At 44.4% G+C, this 26577-nt stretch overlaps 1 long non-coding RNA gene across 1 annotated transcript in view; it reads left to right on the top strand.

Annotated features, from left to right (window-relative positions):
- LOC146180198 (uncharacterized) overlaps positions 1 to 26081 on the top strand; it is a 55743-nt gene extending 29662 nt beyond the window's left edge. The window contains exons 2-3 of the long non-coding RNA XR_014700961.1: positions 16637 to 16771; positions 25261 to 26081. This is a non-coding gene — a long non-coding RNA (uncharacterized LOC146180198). The remainder of the gene's footprint in view (positions 1 to 16636; positions 16772 to 25260) is intronic.
- The last annotated feature ends 496 nt before the right edge of the window (positions 26082 to 26577 follow it).

The following is a 26577-nucleotide window of genomic DNA, read 5'->3' as shown; positions in this document are numbered from 1 at the left end:
AAGGACAATTTCAATACCATTCTCACGAAGAGATGCAGCAAGACTTGTAGCAACTGAATCATGGCGATTGCAACGCTCTCTGTGGTGTGACCCGAACCATCAATATCGACCTCTACACCGAATAGACCCCACTTGCGTCTTTCGAATTCCTCACAATTTGAACAGGTGGCATCAAAACTGTCTCCACAGAATCCGCTTAAATGTGTCATACACAAACTACTTCCTACATAAAATAGCCATAGCGAGCAGGCCTCTGTGCTCTACATGTGATGTGTGTGAAAATTTTGAACATTTGGTAACCTCCTGTCAACGATTTACTGCACATCGCAGGACACTGCGCAATAATTTAAGCTTACCTAAAGAAACAACCTTGCGCCTTGAGCATGTCCTGGGTCCTTGGTGCGACGGATCGTCTGCTGCGCGAGCTACCAAGGCCTTACTAACTTTTCTGAAGGACACAGGGTTGATTAATACCCTTTAAAACTCATCTGTGTGTGATTATGTGCGTGTGAAAGTTAACTTTTCTTAAGGAAACAGGGTTGATCAATACCCTTTAAAACTCATCTGTGTGTGCTTATGTGCGTGTGAAAGTGTGCGACAACGATTCTCTTTTTTTTTTTCATTTATTTCCCCTTCCCCTCCCACACTCTGTCACCCTCATCCCTCAACCCTCATCAGGAGTAGCATGCTAGGCTTACCACCAGGCAGACATCTCCTGTTGCCATTAAAATATCTCTCTCTCTCTCTCGATGGTGTAAGCTGCGAATCCGAGCATTGCTTCTGCGCAGGCTTGGGTACAGGTGAGTGCCGCTCCCCAGTTTCGGAACAAGATTACGTTGGAACGGCGCATGGCGCCGTTTTAAGTCGACAAGTGTTCATTCAAATCGACCTGCGTGCTAGTGTTTGGGAGCACCATAAACGCATGCGTCAAAGGCGACAGTGATTTGTAAGTGCCGAATGCGTCCCTCAACGGATTTGAAATAAGTCGTATTTGAACAGCGATGAGAAATAACCCTAATCGGTATCAAAGACGAGTAATGAAGGCTGGCCCCACATATTGTTATTATTCAGAGCGTGGCTGGGCAAGCTATGGAATTTAATCTATATACTTTATGTGCTGTTATCAGAATAAAGTGATTTGATTACTCCCTCCGCATTTAACGTCATGCGTAGTAGCTATATGCACCTGATTTTTTTTAGTGCTAAACTACAGGCGCGTTCTTTACTCCGCACCTCTTAATTTTTGTCTGTCTCAAAATTTTGTTTGCAGTTTGTAACGTCAGTAAATCTACATCTACCGGCGTAAATTCTTTCTCTGAGAACAGCTTCCGGCGCACCTTATCTCTCAACATTACTAGAAGCTACGCATGGCTGTCCCCCCCCCTCCCCACTTCTCTTTCCATACACATCCTTTAGCAACCCTCGCCAACGTTTAAAGGTGTTAGGAGAGAAGGGTGGGGAGGGGCTTCCTAAAGAGGTGTTGTCGGCAGTGGGAGAGGGACAGAAATTCTGAAAGAGCAGGGACTCGAAGGCGAGGGAGGTGCCGCCTTTGCAATGCAGCATGAAAATAGCGACCTCGGTTTCGACACTTCCTTATTTCTTTGACACCCCGTAGCAAACATGTGCTGTCTAGACGAGTGTAAATAGTTTTCTAGCGTCCGAAAAAGTTTTTCTAATGTCAACGGCGGGTATAACAGTGGTCACGAGGAATCTTATCCGAGTCCAGCGTTAAGCTATGCCCGTGCAACACCTTGACCATGTTCGCGTTTCCCGTACGGACACCGGAATTTAACGGCTTTACTTCGGCTTTGGTCTCACGGAGAGCACCCAGAAAAAAACCCGGGCACTTGCTCAAGCTGTGCAGGGAGGAGACGAAGACGATTTTAGTTTCGATGCCTGAGCGCAGCTGTGATGTCCCGGTTATAGGGCTCTTTTCCGTGTGGAGAGCAAGAATCACACACGAAATAGGGCGAGTAACAGATTTAATCAGAGCTAGATGCCCCCGCTCACCCGGCGGTCTTGAGGCTGCGTCTGGGCGCCACTGCTGTGATCCGATGCTTGAGGTGAGAGATGATGGCCATAGCTGCAGGCAGTGCTGATGGTGACGGTTTACACGGCGAGCTCAATATACGCGCCGCCAGGACTATAGCGAGTCGTCTTCGTATCTTCAGACAGTCGTCCCTCGGGAGACGAGGCTGGGTTGATCGGCTCTAGAGCGTCTCTCGCTCCTCTCTGCCCCACCATCCTTCTGTTGCTTCCTTGTCAGCTCGGGTCCTTTCTTCCCGTTCCCACAACCTTCGCCATCCTCGCAACAGAGCACGTGTAGCCGTCATTAACGCGTCGTCCCCGCCTTCCAGCGTCGTATCGTTCAGTTGCCCTTCTCGCATCCGGCTTTCGGACAAAAGGCGACACGAGCAGGCAAAATTGTGGAGAGGTCGGTGGTTCCCAGAACCACGCACAACCTGTATCTCAAGTTCCGGCACAGGCAATTTAGCCATCACATTCGCTCACTAAAGTTTTTTCGAAAAAAAAAAATTTTTTTCGAAGCCTGTGTACTGTCACATCAATTCTTGTGTCCATGCGTTGTTGATTCTTAGCTGTAGAGCACTGCCACAAAGGCACATCACAGATGAGTTCAACCGCATCACCATCCATACAAGAAGTTTGCATTTCACACACAACAGTGAGGTCATCCAGCTCCCTAACATCTGTTGAGAATCAACTGGCTCGACTGGGGACTATTTTACAATGAACAAAAATGCGCGTACGCTTTCTTGCCTTTAGGAAAGCATTGCAACGGATACACATTCTAAAGGGAGTCTGAGAATGGTATCATACAGGTTCATATACACATCATTAAACTAGTTCATAATATCCATACAAGTAAAACGAAACACAAGAGTACAAGAATAAAGCTTAGACAACTGAACAGTGTTCAGAAAAGGGTGTCATATTTTGTTTTGTACATGAATGAAACTCATTAGCAGGCTCACAGCATTATCATTTGAGGCACAGGATAGTACATATCCCACACATTGGGATGCCAAATCAAGTCATAGTCTGGCTCTGTCGGCAGTTCGGAATTTTCGCCCCTGTTCTTTTCAAATGCCTGCGACCCTGCGGCCTGTGAATTATCCATGTCACCCTTGGAAGTGCTGCTGGGTTGAATGTCGTCGTCTTCAGCATTTTGCGGCGGTAAATGTTGAGCATGTGTCAGAATGCCGTGAACGATTTCAGGATCTATAGAGCTTGTTGTCGCAGGTAGGATTAAGTCATCGCAACTGTTCTCAGCCGGTGCGCTCTTTGTGCAAGCTTCGATTCTGTCCTGTTCTGAATCACTTTGAGGGGGCCTTTCTTGGCATCGCTTCAGTCTGTTCGCATGCACAGTGAAAGTTGGGTGCCTCCCTTCACAGCTCCGAACACGAAATGTTACGGGCCGAGTTTTTCCACGATGCGGTAGGGGCCTTTCCATTTTGGCGCCAGATTATGTGACAGCCCCCTTTCACTGTGCTCAACTTTGAGCAAGACCCGATCTCTTACCATGAACTCTGCTTCAGCGACTTTAATGTCATATCTCGCTTTCTGGACCGTGAAGGCGGAAGCCAAAGCTTTCTTTGCTATCTCGTGAGATAGCTGCAGTCGCAACGCACGCTCTGCCCGATAATCGCATCCAAACTTGAGACCCCCACACTCCTCAAATGCCTCTCAAGGCATCTCATGAGTACTCTTGTGGACGGTGGTCTATGCGAAAAGTACATACTGGGTCCACAAATCCCAGTCTCTCTGGTCAAGTTCCACAACATGGAAGAGCAGCTGCTTAAGAGTTTAATTCAGCCGTTCTACTGCCCCATTACATTCTGGGTGGTATGCTGTTGTTTTCAGCTTTTTGACTTTTAGAAGCTGACGCACTTCTGTCATAACCTTGGAACTGAAATTGCTCCCTTAGTCATTCATCAGCTGTTTGGGCAAACCGTGGCGCAAAACGATTCTCTCAACAAACCTCCTTGCCACTGTTGGCGCCTTCTGGTCAATCATTGGAATGGCTCCCGCGAATTTTGACAGATGATCGAAGAATACTAGCACGTACTTGTTCCCATTACTGGTTGTCGATAAGGGTCCGATAACATCCATGGCCGTTCCCTCAAAAGGTGCGCTCAACTCTCCAAACTCTTGAAACGGAACTCTTTTCCTGTTTTTCGGTGTTTTTCGTAACTGACAGGATTCGCACTGAGCGCAGTACTTGGCAATCGACTTTCTCATTGAAATACTTAAATTCAATTTTCTGTCTTATTTTCCTGGCCCCGAAATGACCCGAGTATGGTGCGTCATGGTATGCACGTAACACATCTCTAACCAGGCTGCGCGGTACAATGTATCTTTCTCTTGTAGCCGCGCCTGGCCTTTGCGTCGGGTACGGGCACACTTTTAACAGCAAGCCAGATGAGCTCAATGCGTATCTCCTTGAATACTGGTTGTCAGCTAGTTTATCTCTCAATTCTTGAAGTTTCGCGTCCCTCTGCTGCTCTTGTTTCATCTTGTCTTCATCAATAACTGGAATAAAAGCTGTGGTCCTTACTTCAAAGACTGGTTCCGAGCACACCCGACTCAAGGCATCCGCGTTTGCGTGCACTTTTCCCGCTCTATTTCAAAGTCATAGCCTTGAAGCTGAAGAAATATCTGCGTGCCAGTCGCGAGCTAGGATCCCTGATGCTCATAAGCAGCTTAAGCGGTTGGCAGTCTGTCACTAGTTTAAACTTGCGACCATACAAGTAACAGTGGCGGACCGCCCATACAACAGCCAAGCATTCTTTTTCTGTTCCACTATAATTTCGTTACGCCTTATTTAGCTAACGACTTGCGAAAGCCACCGGATGTTAATTTTGTTCTAACCTTTGCGACAGGACTGCTCCAACCATGCTCGCATCGGTTTGAAGGATAAACTCCTTCCTAAAGTCAGGGTACTTGAGTATTGGCGCTTCAACGAGCTTTCTTTTCAAATTCTCGAAAGCAGCTTGTGTCTCGGCCGTCCATTCGAAATGTGTGTGCTTTGCTGTTAGCAATGGCAGTGGCTTAGCCATTTGCGCAAAGTTTGTGATGCGACGCCGATAATACCCTATTAAGCCCAGAAACTCTCGCACCTGGCTGACACCGCTTGGGTTGGGAAAGCGAAGAACCACCTCAACTTTCTCCTCATCTGGTTTCACGCCGTTGGCAGACACTACATTTTCGAGGTACTTCACTTTCGCCTTCAAACATTGGCACTTTCTCGTCTTCAACTTCGGCCCGGCGCCTTTCAGTCTCCTCAACACTGCCTCAATATATATCATGTGCTGCTTGATCGTAGAGCTATAGATGATTATGTCATCCATGTACACGTGACATATGTGACCAGTCAACCTCTCGAGCACAACGTCGGCGGTTCGCTGCCAGACATCAGGACTGTTTACTAATCCCTTGGGCATTCATTCTCGTCCATTGATAATGACCACTGGTCGTGTAAAACGCCGTTGTTTCCTTATTAGAAGGATCCATCTCGATTTTCCAGAAGCCAGAGGCCAAGTCCACAACCGAAAAGTATTTGGCCGATCCGAACTGTGACAAGGTCTCTTGGATATCTGGCAGCGGATACGGGTCCACTCTGGTGACACTGTTTAGCTTCCTGTAGTCAACTACAAACCGGAATGACCTATCTAGCTTTTCAACCAATAGTGCAGGCGATCCTCACGGGGACTTGGAATGTTCTGATTCCCGCTTTCAGCATATCCTGCACTTCATCTCCTCACGCTGCGCATACGGAATGCGGTAGGCCCTCTGATATACAGGATATCGCCTCGTGTGTCTATGTGGTGTTTGATTTCCCCACATTGCCTGAGGTCAAAGTTACCTCGAGAAAAAACTTCCGTGTATGTCTTGATTACCTTCCTCAGTTGGGCCAAGTCCTCCTCAAGTATGTGAGACGCATCAAAGAGAGACGGGATCTCATCATCTGTCAATGCCTGGCAAGGATCTGTGACCGCAAGCACTTTTTCGTCTTTTGGTTCTTCCACAGCGCACATATATGTAGCAATATTCTTATTTCGGGGCAAAATTATTTTCTCCTTTGTGAAGTTTGCAAGGCGGACGTGGAACGCAGCATATTTCGTCTGGCTTCACTAGAGTCGCGGACCCTATCACTCCATGTGCCAAAATCGACGACGCTAACCTGGCGCACGGGTTTCGCCAGCTTTGCCCAGCCGGTACAGTGCAAGGGCACGTCAGCCTCACAGATATGCGTTCGGGCGCATATAGGACAGCTAGCGCTTAAGGGATCTCTCTCATGGATTCAGCTCGGCAGTTTTTAATAGGAATTCGGCACTCTTGCAGATCCAAGACCTCTTCAGTTGTTAAAATATCAATTCTCTGGGCCGATATGATATCCTGTCCGATTATTCCGTCTACTAGGATTGCAGGCCCATCCGCAATCACAAAACAGTCATGAAAAGAAAGTTCTGTTTCCAAAGGAAATTTGCAAAGAAAAACAGCTGTGAATGTCGATCTTACTCCCAGTGATGCTCACGAATCGCCCATGCGAGCTTACTGCGCTAGCAATTTTGTCAGGACATCGCTCTAGCAACCTCTTGAAAGCCTGTTCAGAAATGAGCGAAATGCGTGATCCCGCATCAACTATTGCAGCTTCACTCCCGTTTATGTGGCACTGTACAACCGGACCAGTTTCCTCCGAATACCGTACTACTGTAAGAAGATCTCCAGAGGTCGCTGTACACTTGATTTGAACATTCTCTATCTTCCCGTCTACAGAGGATCTACTCACCGAAATCCCCCGTTGCTTTTCTTTAGCCCCTTCCAACCCGCAGTCAGAGGGGCGACCTACTCGTTTTTTGGAATGGTTTGTTACTTGGAGTGTACACGCTCAGCGCAGTTACAAGCAAAGTGACCAGTTCGGCCGCACACGGCCCTACGTGAATAACGCCGCCCATATGGAACACTCGATGACTGTGGAGCAGTGAGCAACCTCTCAATGTTCTCTAATCATGGTTTCATTTCCTCTATCTCATTTCGAGACGAGCTTTTTTCCCTGTCGACGACCCGTATGTCAGACATGCCGCCGCTGAGGAGTTCGTTCGCTTCCTCGTTGACAGCGCAGGCGACCGCATCGTCAAACGTTGGCGGATCACGTGACATGACAAAACGCCGCACACTGTCCCTCAGCCCATTCACATGTTGCGATCTCATTTGATCCTGCAGCAATTCTTTCTTGGTTTTGCTTTTCTCGTCCTTTGCTTCAAGTTCATTGCCTGCGCTAGCTTCTGTACTCGCGTTGCGAAGGATCGGACGTCTTGGCTAGGCACCTGTCGGGTAACCATAAACCGCTGCATGAGCAATCTCAACGGCTCCGTGCCAAACCTCACTATTATAACTTCTTTGAACTTGGAAAATGTTGCCGCCTCCTTGGCCGTTGCATCATGCCACACAAACCCTTTGGAAACGCCTGCCATCTTACATTTATAGAGGCACAGCACATGACTGTCGGTGCAAGAAGCGATGCTGACAACTTGCTCTACGGTATTCAGATTCGCGAACAGATCCGGTACCATCAAACATAGGGATCAAATGGCTAAACGCTAGTACACTCGACCCATGCGCCATAACCGGATCTTCAGCTTTCGCGTTCATTTCAATGCCAGTCTCACCAGTCGGCCGGATTCCGTGTATCCTTCCTACTCTCCGTGGCAAAGGGATCTGATTAAGAGCAATGTCAAACCCGAAAATACCGCTGCCACAATTGTGATGTCCCGGTTATAGGGTTCTTTTCGGGGTGGAGAGCAGGAATTGCACGGAAATAGGGCCAGTAACAGATTTAATCAGAGCTGAATGCCCCCGCTCACCCGACGGTCTTGAGGCTGCGTCTGGACGCCACTGCGGTGATCCGATGCTTGAGGTGAGAGATGATGGCCATAGCTGCAGGCAGCGCTGATTGTGACCGTTTACACGGCTAGCTCAATATACGCGCCGTCAGAACTAGCAGATGGTGCAGCTGAGAGCGCACATTTTTCAATGTTTTGCTCAACAATACGTCGTGCAAACCATGCTGCTACGACGTAGGGGACGGGGATACGACGTTGTTGCGTCGCAGGACAAACACCAAGGCTGCATAAAAACGTCGACGGATGATACTTTAGACACCACATCTTTTATGTACTGTTCTTGAATCGAGGTTTAACTTGAAAGTATACATTGTTGAAACAGGACAGCTCGATCGTATATCAAAATGGGTCGCACTTCAAGTTAAACCAATCCGGCGATGACTGCAGCATCTTTCGTAGTATCTGTATTCCGCGTTCGGTAGCTGCCCGTACGGTTCATTCGCTGTGCGTTTGTGTGTATAGTTACCATTACGATTATAAAATATAATTGAAAATACGTGTATCGTGAAAGATACAACAGATACATCCTCACAGTTAACTCTGACGAGTTCGGCCTGTGGAAGCGGAGCGCAGTCCAACAGCTCCCGCTATGCCAGACGGATTGTATACGGTTTGCTGGCACGCTCAAAGCACAAAATAGCACCAAGGTGTCGGATAGCTTTCACAAACACTGCGAAACAGAACTTTTACACTGCCACATCTCAGCGTCAACACGCACAGCACAGCCCAAGATGGCATCAAGAGGAGCCGGAGCGGACTTTCCCAGTTCGGCTCATACGGGGCGCCACCATCAAACTAAGATGGCTGCGCCCAGGCATCGAAACTAATATCGTCCATAGGAACACATGAAAACGGGCGACGCCCTCGGTTCAGTCTGTTCCGATTCTCGGAAAAGTCGCGCTTTGACTGTGCCGCGAAGGAGGCAAACCAGATCAGTTAAAAAGCACAGCGTAAGCATAGTGGTTGTGGGTTCGGCGCTAACTGCTCTGTCTCTCGGTTTGAGGGGAAAGGGCGCGGAGGCCATAAATCGCGGCGAAACACGGGCTGGGAAGAATGCACGGCAGAGGGAGCTGCTGCAAGTGTCCTCTCGGGAAGACGTCTGGACTAAAACCCCTTGATACTTTGTTAGTCTGGACATACGTCTTTTTGAAACCGCCGCCCGCGCGCAATGTGTTTTGGAAGCGCAACCGGCGGCGCTGTTTGTCTTTGTGACTTCTGGCCACCTCTTCCGTGAGCTGAGGGAAGATATTTAAGATAGTGCAAATCGCAGATGTGTGTGGTAATGCATGAACGGTATACGCACCTACTTCGTTTTTTTTTTTTTTTTTTTTTTTTTGCTGTTGGCTTATTGTTTAAGCGAAGAGCAGATTTTAGCACGCTCTTCTGGCGCTGGCGGTAGAGATCCACCGTATCGTTGGTGCGGAGGGCTTGGGGCAGGCACGGCCTGCCCGGCGTGCGTGCTTACTACGGCGAAGGAAGCAAAATGGGCATCATATTTGTGAGTCCGTCATTCGTACTAAGTCTGTATGGCTTACAAAAAACGTTCATAGGCGAATTAAATCAGGATAGACCGGAAAGCGGTGAAGCAGGAACATATTACAGCCGCACTCGGACGGTCGTTGCATACTTCCAGCATACGCTCTCGGCAATCATCTTGCGATTTATTTGAATGATTGTGCAGTCCACGATCACGCATTGCTATCCCGATGACATTACCCTTAAAATGGGCGCTAATAAAGTTAAGTGTCTCAAACAACGATATACCGAGGTGCAAGGCCGTGACATGCTTCGTGACAAAGCCTTACACGAGCGCCGTTTCGCTGGAAAAGACCTCGCGTTCTAGAAAGCATGTGGCGATACATTGAGACAGGGCACAAGACAAGCCGTTCGCACAACCAGAACCACAACAAGAAGATAAGTCTGCAAAAACTTATAAAAGTTCGCCGCTGTTCGTGCTAGCCGTGACGAACAAAATGCACAGACATGCCGGTTGCAACAAGGGCAAATTTTAATTGCTACCGGCGTGCACACGTGGAGAAGGCCTGCATCACTATAAAGAAGCAAGATAAAACAGCTATTTTACGTAGCCAAGCGCAGATGCTGTAAAAACGTCAGTCATCTTCATCAATGTTGTATTACCTTGACACCGCTGCTAACATCTGCACGCGCTCAAGTAACAACCCATTTGATGCAGTTCGAGATGGGCCCCGGACCGGAGCGGTGTGCACCCACCCTCATCAGCGACACCTTGCACATCACGTGGTCAGAACAACCACGACGACACGTACCTGCTAGTTCGCGATCAGGGCAATAATGGGTAGCGCAAGCATTAACGTTTCCAATTCGATAAAGGGTTGAACTGCAAGCTGCCACTTTTAGTCGTTATAGGCAGCGAATCCAGGCTCTTGGTGGTTTGGCGCACTCGGGATCGTGACAGCGATATCATAAAACCGTCTTCGTGGACGACGTTCTCGGACGCAATATTCGTTTCTACCTGGACTTGCTAAACGGTGGTATAAGCAGTTCTTCAAAACAAGATCATTGCTTTTCTCCCTGGCATCTTTAGGGCAGGTAAAAACTGACAGATTGCAAGAATAGGCCATAGGTTCCAAGCCGCTGTCCAAGCTGTCACCCGCCGTGCTTGTCCAGAGAGGCGACGGTCTGTTCAACTGCTGGCCTTCGAAAGGATTCTCCTCTCACCCGCCGTGCTCGGATGCGCTGACCGGCAGTTTGTAGAGGTGTTCATTATTAATATAAACAGCGAGAACACGAAGACAAGAGACAAGAAACAAGAAAGCCACAGTACAAGCGCTGACTCACAACTAAGCCTAAGCCCTTTACTCCAAGGCTTCATGTTTTTTTTTTTTTTTTTTGGGGGGGGGGGCCTTGGAGTAAAGGGCTTAGGCTTAGTTGTAAGTCAGCGCTTGTACTGTGGCTTTCTTGTTTCTTGTCCCTTGTCTTCGTGTTCGCGCTGTTTATATTAATAATGAATAAGTACTAACTCGCCCAACAAAGTATCTTTGTAGAGGTGTGCCTGCTGGGTACCTTGGAGAGCTACTCGTAGTCGAAAGAGGTTACAGCATTTTTATTGCAACTTGTCTCTTCTCTCCGAGATCCCCCCTAACACCTCATTAAGTAGCCTTGTTAAACAAAGACCACGACGCTAAGCCAATAGGAACGAAGTAAACTCCCTGGGCAGGGCCAACAGGCTCCAGCATAGTTCCTCCACACACCTGTATTGCTGTACGCATAAATTCACGCGTGCACATCCCATAGTGTTCGAATCCGCTGCCGTCGTCACGTGCGCTCGTGCCAGACCGCTCGAGTCCCGTGGGAATGAGCTTCGCGGCATCCGCTGCTCCTTTACACAAGAGGCTAGCACACACATCCACACACCGCAGATGACTTCCGAATCTGCGGTCGGGAATATTGCTGCTCGCCTTCGCCGGCGTGCGGACATCCGGAGTCGTCAGGTGTATCCACACGACGGACCACGGACTGGGCCGCGGACCGGTCACGTGGTGTCGATCGCGCATGGTCCGGCTAGGTCCGGCCCGCGACAGTATCCACACGGTTGGCCAAAATAGCAGCCGACAAGCCGGACCACGAGGCCGGCCGAAGGTATACGCTATTTACCTCGCCGTTTCGCGATGCGCTCGTTGGACACTGCCTCCGTTTTTTTTTTTTAATTATTTCACAATGCCGAATTTGGCGCTCATTTTGGCAATATTCAGGTACGGCCTTCATCTATAGGGGCTTCACATAAACATGGATGGACGCACCTGTGCAGCCCTAAGAACGTACCTGAGTTGACAGCATTCCACTTAATCAGTTTAATTCCAGACGCAAAGATGAAGATGATCAATAAGGACCACATCAACATACGCGAACGCCTTAACTGAGGACCGAACTTAGCCGCAGTCACGGTGTAAGAAGTAGCTACTTCTTACACCGTGGCCGCAGTTAACGCGAATAGCAGCTCACCACTGCATGCACAGCGCGCAACCGTTGCATAACGAAGCTGCGGTTACAAATATCCTAATTATTTATAACACCGTGCGTGGAGCTGCTTCCGACTCGGGCGTCAATAGCGCGCTCAAGCATCGTCCTATCGCCGCGTCGAGGCGTGCTACGGCAGCGGCGGATATCTCTTGTGCCAGCGTGCGTATTGAAATAGTCTTTCTTAGAATAACAAGCCTGACATAAAGGCGTATCCGAACTGACCACTTCGTGAGAATCACTGTGATAGTTTCTGCATAACAGCTGCCGCCTGTGTAGCGCTCCTCACCCGGCCTTCTTGTACGCTATCTCCGCTGCGATGGACACAACTTCTTCACCCCAGCTGCCTAGGCGGCAAAGCTCACTGGAGCGGAAAAGAAGGGGAAAAGTCCCAATAACAGGTCTCAAGGACCTACAAACCTAAGTTTAAACTTGTCCCCTAAATAACTTTTAATTATGGCGCTCCTCATTTATTGGAACTGCCGAGGACTCTTTAAAAATTTAGATGATATATATGAAATTCTTGCGGACTATTAACCAAACATACTTTGTCTGCAAGAAACCCATTTAAAACCAGCAGACTCAAATTTCCTTAAGCAATATAATGTATTCAGGAACGATAGGCAAGGCAGCTCTCACTCCTCTGGTGGCGTTGCCATTATAACACAAAAATCAATCCCCTCTCGAAACATCTCACTCAACACAGACTTAGAGGCAGTGGCAATCAGAAGCTTAGTTTATGGTAAAATAACAACGGTATGTTCCCTGTATATTGCTCCAACTTATAAGCTAAGTAGCGAAAGTTTTGAAAAATTGATTGATCAACTTCCGGAACCTTGGTTGCTGGTCGGAGACTTTAATGCTCACCACCCATTATGGGGATGTACAAGAACGGACTCCCGAGGCGTTCTAATCGAAAAATTCTTATTGTCCTCGGGATCATGCTTACTAAACACGAAACAGCCAAATTACTACAATATAGCACATAATTCTTACACATCCATAGATCTAGCCATTGGCTCCTCGATGTTCCTGGCAGCTACAGGGTGGACTGTCATTAACAATCTATACGGAAGTGACCATTTTCCGATCTTAATAAAATATACTGGGAACGGAAATGAAAATGTGTCGAATCCCAGAAAATTCAAAGAAAATGCAGCCAACTGGAAGATGTTCAGGGAACACTCATCACTGCCTTGTTCATCCATTAGTGGTCTAGATGTAGATGAAACTCAGCGCTTGATCACACTGCACATTATAGAAGCTGCAGAAAAATGCATCCCACAAACTTCAAGTAAGCCACGAAACAAACGAAGACCCTGGTGGAATGCAGAATGTAAGACTGCTCGCGAAGCTCAGAACAAGGCATGATCGAACTTGCGAAGACACCCCACAGCTGAAAACTTAATTGCCTTTAGGCGAGCAAAGGCAAATGGCAGGCGTGTTCGACGCATCTCCAAGCGAGAAAGCTGGTCATCATTCCTTTCTTCTGTGAACTCTTATTCTGATGCTAACAAAGTTCACAACAGGATAAGAGCACTTAAAGGATATAGCACAATCCCAACGCCCCTTGTCAGCACCAGTGGTGACTCTCTTGAACATAAAGCAGACACACTAGGGCAACACTTCGAATACGTATTCAGCTCAGCGCACTATAGATTCTTTTTTGCGGCACAAGGTAACTGAGGAGAGGAAGCCTATATGTGATAAAAGACCGTGCACAGGAGGGTATAATAGCCCTTTCACCATGCAGGAGCTGAAGATTGCACTTGGCACATGTGGGAACACAGCACCAGGTCCTGACAGGATCACATATGGAATGCTCAGGCATCTGCATGTGAACACTCTTGAAACCCTACTCTCCCTGTATAATAAAGTATGGGCCACAGGACGCTTTCCTAAAGCATGGAAGGAAGCGATCATCATCCCAATATTAAAACCCGGAAAAGAACCCACACTTGCTGCTAGTTATCGGCCTATCGCACTAACCAGCTGTCTATGCAAGCTTTTTGAGAAAATGGTAAATCGTCGCCTTCTTCATTTCCTTGAATACAATGGTCTTCTTCATCAAAACCAAGCTGGTTTTAGAGCTGGGCGATCAACAGCTGATCAGCTCATTGCCTTTGAGTCTTATGCAAGGGATGCTTTTGTACATAAACAACATTGTTTATCTGTCTTTTTCGATCTTGAAAAAGCATATGATACCACTTGGCGCTATGGTATCATCCGCGACCTCTTCTCTCTTGGCATCACAGGAAACATGTTGAACACAATTCGAAGTTACTTGTCTGAACGGACCTTCAAATTTCGTGTTGGCAATGCATACTCAAAGCAGTACATTCAGGAAAATGGTGTCCCTCAAGGTGGTGTTCTCAGTTGCACACTTTTCGTAGTCAAAATGAACTCTTTAAAAAGCGTGCTGCCAAAAACTATTTCTTGTTCTGTATATGTTGATGACGTCCAGATAAGCTTCAAATCTTGCAACTTGGCCATCTGTGAACGACATATTCAGCTAGGTGTAAACAAATTGTCCAGGTGGGCTGATGACAATGGGTTTAAATTTAACTCTGGAAAGAGTGTTTGTGTACTTTTCTCTAAGCAGCGTGGCATCAGGCCTGACCCCAACATTACACTGAATGGCCAGAGCCTTGACTTTAAAAAGGAACATAAATTTCTTGGCGTAGTTGTTGACGAAAAACTTTCCTTCATTCCCCACATAAAACAGTTGCGACTGAAGTGTCTCAAAGCGATGAATTTGCTAAAAATTCTCTCTCACCGGTCATGGGGCACAGACCGCGACTGCCTTCTGAACCTTCTGAATAGTGTAGTTCTATCACGCATTGACTATTGCTCGATGGTTTATGGGTCAGCATCATCTTCTGCGCTAAAATTGCTCGATCCCGTGCACCACCTCGGCCTTCGCCTCGCTACGGGCGCTTTCCGAACTAGCCCAATTGCTAGCCTCTATGTCGAGGCGAACCGATGGTCACTGCAACGAAGGAGACAATTTACTTCTCTAACTTATGCTATGAAGGTACTATGCCAACTGGACCATCCATGTCGTCGGCTCCTGCTTGACAAAACTGGCACAGCACTTTTCTCAAAAAAACCATCTCTAACACCACCATATCCAATCAGAGTTGCCACGCATCTTGAATATCTGAATGTTTCGGTTACAAGTCTTCATACAACTTCCATAAAAGACCTAATTGCTCCTTGGAAAATGCACGGTGTTAATTGTGACCTGTCGTTTCTTGAAGTGGGCAAACATGCATCCCCTATTGCCATACAGCAGCACTTCATGTCACTTCAGGAGAAGTACACTTGTGATGAATATTACACTGATGCTTCGAAGTCTGCTCAAATCTCCTGTGCAGCACATGGACCACAGTTTTCACAGTCAAAAACCCTGAACAGACATACTAGTATATTTACCGCTGAATGCCATGGTATCCTTTTAGCTGTGAGACACATTACAGAAAATAAAATACAGACATCAGTCATCTACACAGACTCCCTCAGTGTTTTAACGTCCCTATCCTTTTGGAAATTGCATAATAAGAACCCAGTACTGAACTCTCTTTATAACACCCTTATGTTTGCCCATGAACTAGAAATTAAAATTACACTGTGTTGGGTGCCAGGCCACCGCTGTATACCGGGTAATGAGGCAGCTGATAGGCTAGCTGCGTCAGCTGCCCTTCGAAATGGCACAGACATTGATAAGATAACTTATCATGACCTCAAATCACACATAAAAAACATGATTCGACAACAATGGCAAGAGGAATGGGACGCAGCATCAGAAAATAAACTACACACAATAAAGCCAAGGATAGGCAGATACACCACAGCAAAACAAGACAGATTTAAAGAAGTAGCCCTGTGCAGGCTGAGAATTGGTCACACATACATAACTCATACATATCTTTTAACCAACTCTCCTGCACCGCACTGCTCGAGATGTGGTGATCGGCTCACTGTCATTCATGTTTTAATCATATGTGTACAACTGGAACAAGAAAGAAGACGTCATTTTCCCTCCTTGTTCACTCATCAAATACCTGCACACCCATCCATTTTTATTGGCGACAACCCAATTTTTCCTTTAAAACAGGTGCTTAAATTTTTATCGCAAGTAGGCTTTTTACATGAAATTTCTTATCGACGTAGGTCTCAGCCCGCTCCTCCTTGAGAGGACGGATGAGATCCTTTAAAACATCTACTTATACATTGCACATTCATTATATATCGCAAATGAATTTTAGGCCCTATACACCATTGTTTTTAGCAATTTTACAGAGCGAATACATTTTTAGGCCCTATACACCACTGTTTTTTATTCCTTCATGAAAAATTACAACTATTCCATTATATAAACTTGAGTACACCGTTAACCTTGAGTCTGGCGCTCTTTGGCCTGAGTCGCCCTTGCTCCATTAAAATCCATCATCATCATCATCTTTTTCTTTAGGGGTAAAATATGCTTTCAAATTGCGTAAAATAAATTTACAAAGTGTAATTTTGGGGCTAATGTATCTTTAAAGATAAAAATCACATTATATGAAAAATAACAGTTAGGACCTGCCAAAATCCCCCCTCCTCCCCCCCCCCCCCCCCAATAAAAAAATAGAGAGCGATGGATTAGCTCTTACTTTTATAATGGAAGCACATCCCTCCCATTGTTTTTAACTTAGGCTTTCTTAATGCAGATATGGCCACCGGTCATGCCTCGCCACGGCCTCAAAGAACTTCTCAAGAAGAAAAACAGCAGTTCATGTGCCCAGAGTGTGATTACACTGCAAATTCTGAGGCTGACTTGAAGCTTCACGAAAGGACGCACGTTGGTGAGCACCCTGTTCAGCAACGATTTCCCCCTGATAGCCTAAATCGATGCATAAACGTGGCAGCGTTTTTGTATTCTTTTATTCTGATTGCAGATTTCTATTTTAAAGACTATAGCAGGTGCCTCGGTAAGGTCTGTGCAGGTAAGGTTGTACAGCAAGCAGGTGTTGTCTACTATACGTTGTAGAGCTTAGTGACTGGACAAAAAAAAAATAAATAAAATTAACTAGTCAAATTTCTGAATTTATATAATTTTGCAGAATTAAATGTTCCCAACATCAAAAGTCAGACGTTTATTTAATTTTTTTTTATTTGGCTATCTGGCCTGAAATATCAAATGTCAGAATATGCATCTGAAATCTTTTTTGAGTTGGATTTCATGCATTGCACATTTATAGAATACTGTCGCTGTGCAGACTATTGCCACCAAAACTATATTAACTTCTCCTACGTCCTCAAATACATAACGTATGCAAATGTATTTTATGCATTAGAAATTCGGAACCATTTTATAAATTTGCAAGGCATAAAAGGCAACTCAGCATCTTTTAGATGCTTGTTTTTTTCCCCATCTATATCTAGAGGCACGTTGCTGAATAAGACAACTTTAACAAGGGGGCTCACTTTTGATACTGACAGTCTTGAATTTTGTACTACACTTTTGCTTATTAAAATAAAAAAAAATAAAATTTAGATTATTTATTTTGAGTACTAATCTAATCATTAAGCCCCATAATATGCTGTCGCGCCCAGTGCGAGTTACAAAGTGTCCAAAGGGAACCAGCTAAAATTCTCATTTTATAAATAATTTTACTTTCACATGTTGCATCCGACAATTAGAATTCACTAAACAGCCTCTGTTGTATGCTGCAATAGCCAAGTGCATTATTTTGAGCACTTCGGGGCTTACGAGGGTTAAGAACTTATTGCAGCTCTGTATCTTATCATTGCATCTGTATCTGTATCATTGCATGTATCTTTCATAGTTGTAGAATACTTCACTGTATCAGGTTGGCTTTAGTACGTCTTTGGTGAGCCTTTTAAGGTGGAAGCCATGAGTGGCGTCCCCAGAAAGGGTGCTCAAGATGTGTGTGCGAGATTCCACGGGATATCGGTGGCGAGGTTCTTGTATATAGTGACCAAGTTGTAGTTAGGGATAATGATAGTAAGGAGAAAGAGTGAATCTCTCTCTTCTCCTCTTTCTTTCCTCCCCTCTCTCTAGCAATCCTCCCCTCGCTTTCCTCCTCCTCTCCTCTCCCTCTCCTGCTTCCTCTCCACAAATGGAGCAACGCTCTTTCTTTTTTCTCTGCTCTTTCTCCTGAAACATTTGCTCTCTCTCTCTCTCTCTCTCTCGAGGAATCAGCAGCTTTCCAAGGATCGCAGCAGGGCAAACAAAATGTTTTCACCTCGCTGCAAGGAAGGCGACTTAAGTGCGCTTCTGAAAGTTTCTTAACTTCATTCCTCTCCTGTGTACTGACACTGTGACTCCAATAAATTGCTGCCTTGCTAATTTGTTGGGATAACGTAGCCCTGAAAATAAAATGTCACTTTGGGTTGCCCTGCTGTGCTACTTCTTTTTCTGGTAACTTGATTTAAACTTTAAAATTTGTATAGTTGCTGTTGCTCATTAATGATATAAAATCTGCCTATTATTGCATATAATGCACTATAATTCTGCATATAATGTGACATGAAGCCGTTGTTATCGCAAATCATAACCTAATTCTCCACAGCTGCTATAGGCTGCTTTGTTTTGCTTTTCCATCATATTTGTGCTCTATTCTGTTGTCATGCTTTGGTTATTTACTTATGCCTTGATAGCTTTCTCATTAGTGACTCTTGTGAGCACAGCAAAGAAAGCAAACTGTCTTCTGGCAGTCACAGATGAAACGTTCTAACTTACCTCTTTAATATCGTACACATATATTATTTCCCAGAGATGTTAGGCTTGTGTTCAGAACGGTCGATTTGCATATGCTGGGGAGCTCCATACACTAGATATATTTGGCGCGAAAAGGAAACAGAATTGTAAATTATGATGCTTAACACCTCGAAGCAACATATGGGTTATGAGGGCTGCCATAGTGAAGGATTGATTACCTGGAGGTCTTAAGCTTGCACTGACACAGGCGCCTTTTGCTTCCATCAGGATAGGTTCGCACCCAAAGCCCCCATATGGCAAGCAAACATTGATAGATAATGCTTGAAGAGGTAACTTGTTAATAACTGGTAGTGTTTTGAAAAGATGCTGGGAACAGTTAGTACAACGCATTGCTGCATGCTGCTGAAACAAATCTATGAATAGGATGAACACTCGGCTAGTTAGCCTCACTGTCTGTGTAAAGCGCGGTATTTATTTATTATTTATTCCATAATGCAGACATTGCTCAGGTCCAAGCAGGGTGGTGAAATACAACAATATTATAAATAAAGAATGCATCGGTCAAATTAATTCCAACCTGCTATAGTTGGGGGAAAAAGACTAAAACTTCAATACATCCGTCCGTGTAAAATAAGACGTGTTAGAGAATTCGGATGATGCTGTCGAGTAAGCAATCAATCAATCAATCAATCAATCAATCAGTCGTTTGACAGAGATCCTGCCGCTTTTTTCACATTGGCATAGCATCAGACAAGCGGCAATAAATTCTGCGCTATATATTATAGCACAAAAAAAGATAACGCACCTTGGAAAAGAAGCAAAAAGTACCAACACAAAAATACATTCAGCGTCATCACACAAACTTGTTCAAAAAAATCTCTTAAAAGTATTTGGATGTTGGAAAGGGTCAAACATTTCTTTGTTTAATTTATTTAATAGCACTGGTAGCGTATAAGATATAGATGTTTCGGAGCAATATGCTCTAGGTGTAGGAACTAATCACATTTCTTTATTTCTAGCTTGTGAAATATGGGTGTTTTTTGCAAGTTCTGTCAAATTACTAACATGATTTTCATCGCTCCGCGAAGCACTTTTGATGCTCTTAAAAGTCTGTATTCGTGTAAAGCGCTTTGAAAGAAAAGTGCTTTGAAAACATGACCACAAAACTTTTGACAGAATCCACTATCTCCACAGGATCGCGGTTTAAACGTACATTGAGTGGCTTAAACAACACCTTACCTCTCGGCAAGTACAACCTATTTTAGTCTTTTTAGAATTAGTCTTCAGAAAATCTGCTTTTGCCCATGTATTTAATGCATCAATTGTTCTACTTGCTTTTGCTTCAATATTATCTTCTGATTTCCCGGATATGAACACTGAAGTATCATCGGCGTAAGATACAAATGTACTATCAGGTTGACAATGCACAATATTATTTAGATAAATTAAATATAAAAACGGACCCAATATGCTTCCCTGGGAGACTCCTGTACAGATATTCTGTACTGAAGACAAGGAACTTTTAAAGTCTATGTTCTATGGGAGAGGTATGATTCCATTAAATCTAGTGCTTTCCCACGGATACCGTAGGTTTCCATTTTAGGTAAGAAAATTTTGTGACTTGCAACTAGTTCCTTATTTTGAAATTTATCTATTGTTCTTTTTGTGTAAGTAGCGCTGTTTCTGTAGATCGAAGGGTCAAATGCTAAATTTTCATTACAAAGTGCGGAAAGTAATCGCAGTCGTGTTTCCTTTTATGTTTAAGAAGTTCATTGCCATTATCACGCATTATTTGTGAGGGAGAGTCCTATCCAGAGAATTTCGAATAAATAAATCGTACAGCTTTTCCCTCTACCTTTTCGGGACATTTAATATTTTTTTGTAGTAAACGGGTCCCAAACAACGCATGCATATTCTAGTTTAGGTCTAAGTAAGGAATTATAGGCATGCAAATTTACGTTCATACTGTTTCCAAGTTTATTTGGAGTCGACGTTTCGGCAGGAGCCCTGCCTTTCTCAAGTCTTGAGAAAGGCAGGGTTCCTGCCGAAACGTCGACTCCAAATAAACTTGGAAACAGTTTGAAGCAATTTTTCACTTGTATGTAACCTCTAGCAACCAAGTACGTCTATTTACTTATATATAAGTATATATATATAAGTATATGTATATATTTATATATGTATATATGTGTATATATGTGATATATATATATATATATATATATATATATATATATATATATATATATATATATATATATATATATATATATATATATATATATATATATATATATATATATATATGAAGGAAAGAAGCCAACAGTCGGCGAGGCCAAGGAAAGCATTGGGGATTGTACTTTGTCTTTTTTTTTTTTTTACTTCGGTAATCACATAAATTAGTAAGGTAATCTGTCTAGGGGAACAATAAACACAAAGTAGAAGAAAAACAACGTGCCGATGGTGGGGACCAAACCCACGACCTCCGAATATCGCGTCCGGTGCTCTTCCAACTGCGCTACATCGGCCGCTGTCCCACCTGCTACTTTCTTGGGTATTAATGTTTTCTGTATACGAACCTTGAGAGTGTTCACAAGCGCCGCCCTCAACCATAGCGGTGGACGTGGAACGTCCTGTGTTACCGCCAGCGTCGCGTAGAACGTGATTAAGAGTGAGGGCGAAAGCTGTGCTAGAACCCTCTTACGCTACCTATGGCTTCAAGACTGCCAGAACCGAGACCCCCGTAGGCTACAAGCAGATAAATGGAGGGGAAATTAGGGTACTCGTTATAATAAATGAAGGAAAGAAGCCAACAGTCGGCGAGACCAAGGAAAGCATTGGGGATTGTACTTTAAGTCTTTTTTTTATTTTTACTTCGGTAATCACATAAATTAGTAATGTAATTTGTCTAGGGGAAAGGTAAACACAAAGTAGATGGAAAAACAACGTGCCGATGGTGGGGACCGAACCAATGGGGACAGCGGCCGATGTAGCTCAGTTGGAAGAGCACCGGACGCGATATTCGGAGGTTTTGGGTTCGGTCCCCACCAACGGCACGTTGTTTTTCCTTCTACTTTGTGTTTGTCTTTCCCCTAGACAGATTACATTACTAATTTATGTAAAAGACATAAAGTACAATCCCCAATGCTTTCCTTGGTCTCGCCGACTGTTGGCTTCTTTCCTTCATTTATTATAACGAGTACCCTCATTTCCCCTCAATGTGTGTATATATATATAATGAAGCGTGCACTTCGCTCTATAGTTTTTTAAAGCGGCCTAGTATGTTAAATGTTCTCGCATCCTATATATATAATATATATATATTATATATATATATATATATATATATATATATATATATATATATATATATATATATATATATATATATAATTTACGCGAGGCCGAAGAACATATATTATCAATGTGTATATTCCATGATAAATTGTTAGCAATTGTGAAACGCAAGTACTTATAATTGATTTGTTCCTGCAAAGGCGATGAACCTAACGTGTAAATAAAGGATAATGGAGCTTTTTGACGAGAAAAGCGAATAAAGGTCGTTTTTTTTTTCAGTGTTGAGCAGCATTCCCCAGATTTCGCACCAATCAAAAATGCCAGCAAGAGAACCATTTAAATCGATTTGATCATTTGATAACGTGATTTCTTGAAAAACACACAATCGTCCGCAGACAAACCGATTTTTACAGTGGAATTAATTTCATGCTAATGCCATTTATGTAAATTAAAAAAAAAAAGCAATGGCCCTACGACACTTCCTTGAGGAGCTCCTGATGTGACCGGTAGAGAGCCAGATAGTTGCTCATTAATTGTTGCGAACTGGCGGCGATTTGTAAAAGAGCTCGTTATACATGCAATCAAAATTTCTGGAAGCTTAAGATGCCGCACTTTTAGCATTAGTTTGTCATGTGGAACACTATCGAAGGCTTTGCTGAAATCAAGAAAAGGAGCATCAGTTTGACCATTTTATCGAGGCGAGTTAATGTATTATGGCAACTAGTTCTGTAATTGTCAAATAGCCTTTTCTGAATCCGTGTTGAAGATGAAATAGTATTGAGTGTTTATCCAGAAATTCATTAATCTGATTGGCAATAATATGTTCAGTTAGCTTAAAACATGAGGATGTCAGTGATATTGGACGATAATTTTCTAACATTGAATGGTCGCCCTTCTTGAACACGGGTACAACTCTGGCTATCTTCCAGTATCCGGTAATTTTCCAGCGAATTATGATGCACGAAATATAATAACAAGGAACTTTGCAATGGATCCAGCGTATTGTTTAAAAAATATGTTTTCAAGGTAGTCAGGACAATATGAAGATTTATTTTCAAGTTTAATAGCACCGAAACTATGCCAGGGTGTGAAATAAAATTTGCTTCAGATGGGTGAAACATTTTTTCATTGGGTGAACAAATGCCAGAATTAGAAAATAAACTATAGAAATAACACCTTAAATATCCCGGCGATCGCTAATATTGCACCATCAATGCAAATCTGGGATACTGGTTTCTTTTTTTCGCTCATATGATTCCAGCATTTTTCGGGCTGTTCAAAATAAAGTTTCGGAATACTGTATTGAAGTAGCGTTCCTTCGAGGTCCTACTGCACGCGCAAGTTTTTCTTTATTTCAATAACATGATCGAGTTGTAGGGGTTTTTCTTTAACCTTTTTATCTTGTGGGTCATATGAATGTCACGTGTCATCGAGGAATTTTATTTGCGAATCAGTTTGCATTTATCAAGCACAAACTTATCAATACAGAACTTACAAATGTCTTTAAAACGGCGCGAAAATGTTGTCACGTCACTGTCGTTAAAGTCTGTAAGGCAGGTTTCCATATGTTCAATTATGGCTGCATCATTTGCACGTGAGTAGTCCTTGAAGGATCGCTTTACAAGGTTTTCAGATGAGCCGGAAGTGACTTTTGGTGCACCGATATTGACAAGTCGGTGATCTGATATACCTTCTACAACTGCAACAGTAAACAATACTCAGTAAACAATCTGGACAAAAAATACCAGGTCAAGAACAGATTTCCAAGGTCCTTGCACACGTGTTGGCTCCTGAACTATTTGAATTAGATGGTGCGTTAGCATTATGTCAAGCATAGTGTTTAAATGTTTACTGTTCCGCGAAAGTGCTTGCAAATTCTCCCAATTGATGTCAGGTATATTAAGGTTACCTACTAGTAACAATTTATTCGATTAGAATTGGGACATGTTTCTTTGTAGCTCGAGTAAATATTCAGGCAGCGCATATGGGGGTCTGTAAATGGCGAACAAAATAAACTTGTGGCCCCAACTCGTGATTTTTATGCCTGAGCATTCGAGACTTGCATCGTCTTCCAGGAGAACAGCCTCTACATGGTTCTTAATAAGGACTGCAACGTCGCCTCCGCTAGAATTCCGATCCTTGCGGAAAACTTAATAGCACTGAGGGAACGTCACTTATTTCAGACCGTTGCCATGTCTCCGTTATCACTGCGATATGGCATGCGTTCTAATAAAGTAACTTCAAGGTTTTCTGTTTTGTTTAGCACGCTGCGAGCGTTTAGGTTAGTAACACGCAATTGCTTGTCGCACTTTTGGGAGTTTCTGGCTGCGGGGAGGGTTTGCTGATTACCCTTACACGCATGTTCTTGGCCTCACGCCAGAAAAAAAGAACTTTATCAAACTTGACTTTGTCATGAACCAGGTATATCTTTTTACCCTCAAGTTTATCGGCTTGTGCGCTGTCCCACAGAAGCTTCGTTTTCTTTTCTTTTTTTTTTTTTGTGGGAAGCTGTCATATTTTTCATGATATAGCTGTTTGCGCTTCATTTCTTTTGTAATTGCAAGTTATGTGCTGTGGGGATTCAATATTTCCATCGCGCGCACGATGCGGCGAACGCCCTATCTTGCTCTTTCACTTGGAGCTCTCATCTTTCCCCTCCTGGCCTCCTTCCCCCGGAGCTGTTGCGGAGAGGGCGCGAGTGAGAACTGATGTAGCGCGCCGGGCGGCCCCTCCTTCCCCCTCCCCTCTTACAGCATCTGCATCCTGGGAGAGACGACGCCGCGATGCGGAGCGTGCGGATGCTGCTACGAGACCGAGGAAGAATTTAGGGATAAACAGCTTGGTCCGCTGGCTGGGCCTCGGTGTGTTGCTTTTCCTTGTCACGGTGTGGCGCGAGCTAGCGGTGAAACGTTTGGCTTTGAGAGCAGAGCCCGAGGTCCGTTAGTAACCCCCCCAGGGCAAAACAAAGAGTAAAGTGAACTTGAGATTTTAGGAGCAGTTCTCCTTTGTGGTGAAATCTGGAACTTGTTATTTCAGTGTTTCTAGATTCCATGTGAGCACTTTCATCATTGTTTTCTGTTATAATTTTGCATAGCTCAGAAAAGGAAATTTCCACACATGATTCTTCACGTAAAGAGCAATCATTAGCATGCCATTTGGCTTCCTGCTTGCAATTTCCATTTGCGCTCACTGGTAAAAATAAGGACGTTTCTTGCTTCCTTGATTTCTCTCAAGAGATTGACGAGCTCTTATCTGTGTATGGAGAAATCTCTCTCCTGTATTTAAGAGCATGTGCCTTCTTTATTGATTCAGGCTTGGCGACCACTCCTGGCCCGTCAAATGAATTGCCTCGGCAAGCACCACAAGGGGCAAGACGGTCACTGCAGTGTCCCGAGTGTGGCTATACCACAACTGAACGCGCCTCCATGACACGACATCAGAGGAAACACACCGGACAGCACCCCTTCCGGTGTCCTGATTGCGGCCGGGGCTTCTCTGCGCAGGCAAACTTAGACATTCACATACGCATCCACACAGGCGAGAGACCACATAGGTGCCACCTGTGTTCCAAGGCCTTTGTTCAGCAGCCCCACCTGAAGCGTCACCTGCAATTCCATACCGATGAAAAACCATTCAAATGTGCTTTATGCTCAAAGGCGTATACCAGAAAGGCGGCACTGGAATCGCATCAGCAGCGTATTCATCCAGCGGCAGTCTCTGCTCCATAAATATTTATTTTAAAGCTTAACGTTGCCATTATTCAACGGCATTATATTGGACGTAACCTTGATCTTTTCATTGGACAAACCAATTCGGTAGCAAGGTTACTTCACATGACCTTTAACTACAGACAATCAAGAGCTCTTTTTAGCGTGGGACCTCTTGTATGCACTATAGCGAGAGAAGGTATATGAGCTGTGAAATGTATCTAGGATAAACCGTTCTAGCTAAGCCTGGTTTTTAACTGAGTAATAGCTACAGTGGCATCAGTGAAAAAAGAACTATCCAAGAAAAGGCTGGTTGCACAACGAAATTCATTTTCTTTTAGAATATCTATGCTTGCATCTTTAGGAGGCCTCCTTTCTATGTTTACAATAATAAAAGTGGTTATAAAATTTGCTTGAGAAAACTTACAGGCAGATATGTGAGAATTCTTTGCAATTGTTATGCTCTGTGCACACTGGCGAGTCGCGAAGGGCGTGAGACACAAGGTAGTTCGGCTGGAAACGCTGATTAGCACAAAATATGGGACGTCATAATTGACGTACCAAACAACGTCATGGGTCACGTAATATTTTATGACATCATGTCCGAATGAAGGGTGCACGTGTTTTCCCTAGGCCATCCCTGGATCCCCATGCTTTTGAGAGCGCCCGGTCCGGCGGGCCGCAAGCTGACGCACACAGCGCAAGATACGAAGGATAAGTGAGTAGACGGGACAGCGCTGTCCCCGTCTACTCGCTTGTCCTTTGTTTCTTGCGCTGTATGTTTTGAAAAAATGTCGCACCAACTAGCTCAACTCTCCGCTTTATTGGAGGCCTAGCTTGCGCGCGGTGCGGACACCATGGAAACGGCAGCAACGTCAAATAGCACATATATGCGCTTCGAGCCGCGAAGAAGTTTCCGAAC

The sequence above is a fragment of the Amblyomma maculatum genome, chromosome 9, assembly GCF_055883805.1.
Source record: "Amblyomma maculatum isolate TAMU_Amacu chromosome 9, ASM5588380v1, whole genome shotgun sequence".
Lineage (NCBI taxonomy): Eukaryota > Metazoa > Arthropoda > Arachnida > Ixodida > Ixodidae > Amblyomma > Amblyomma maculatum.
The sequence above is the reverse complement of the archived record's forward strand: the minus strand, read 5'-3'. Positions and strand labels throughout refer to the sequence as shown.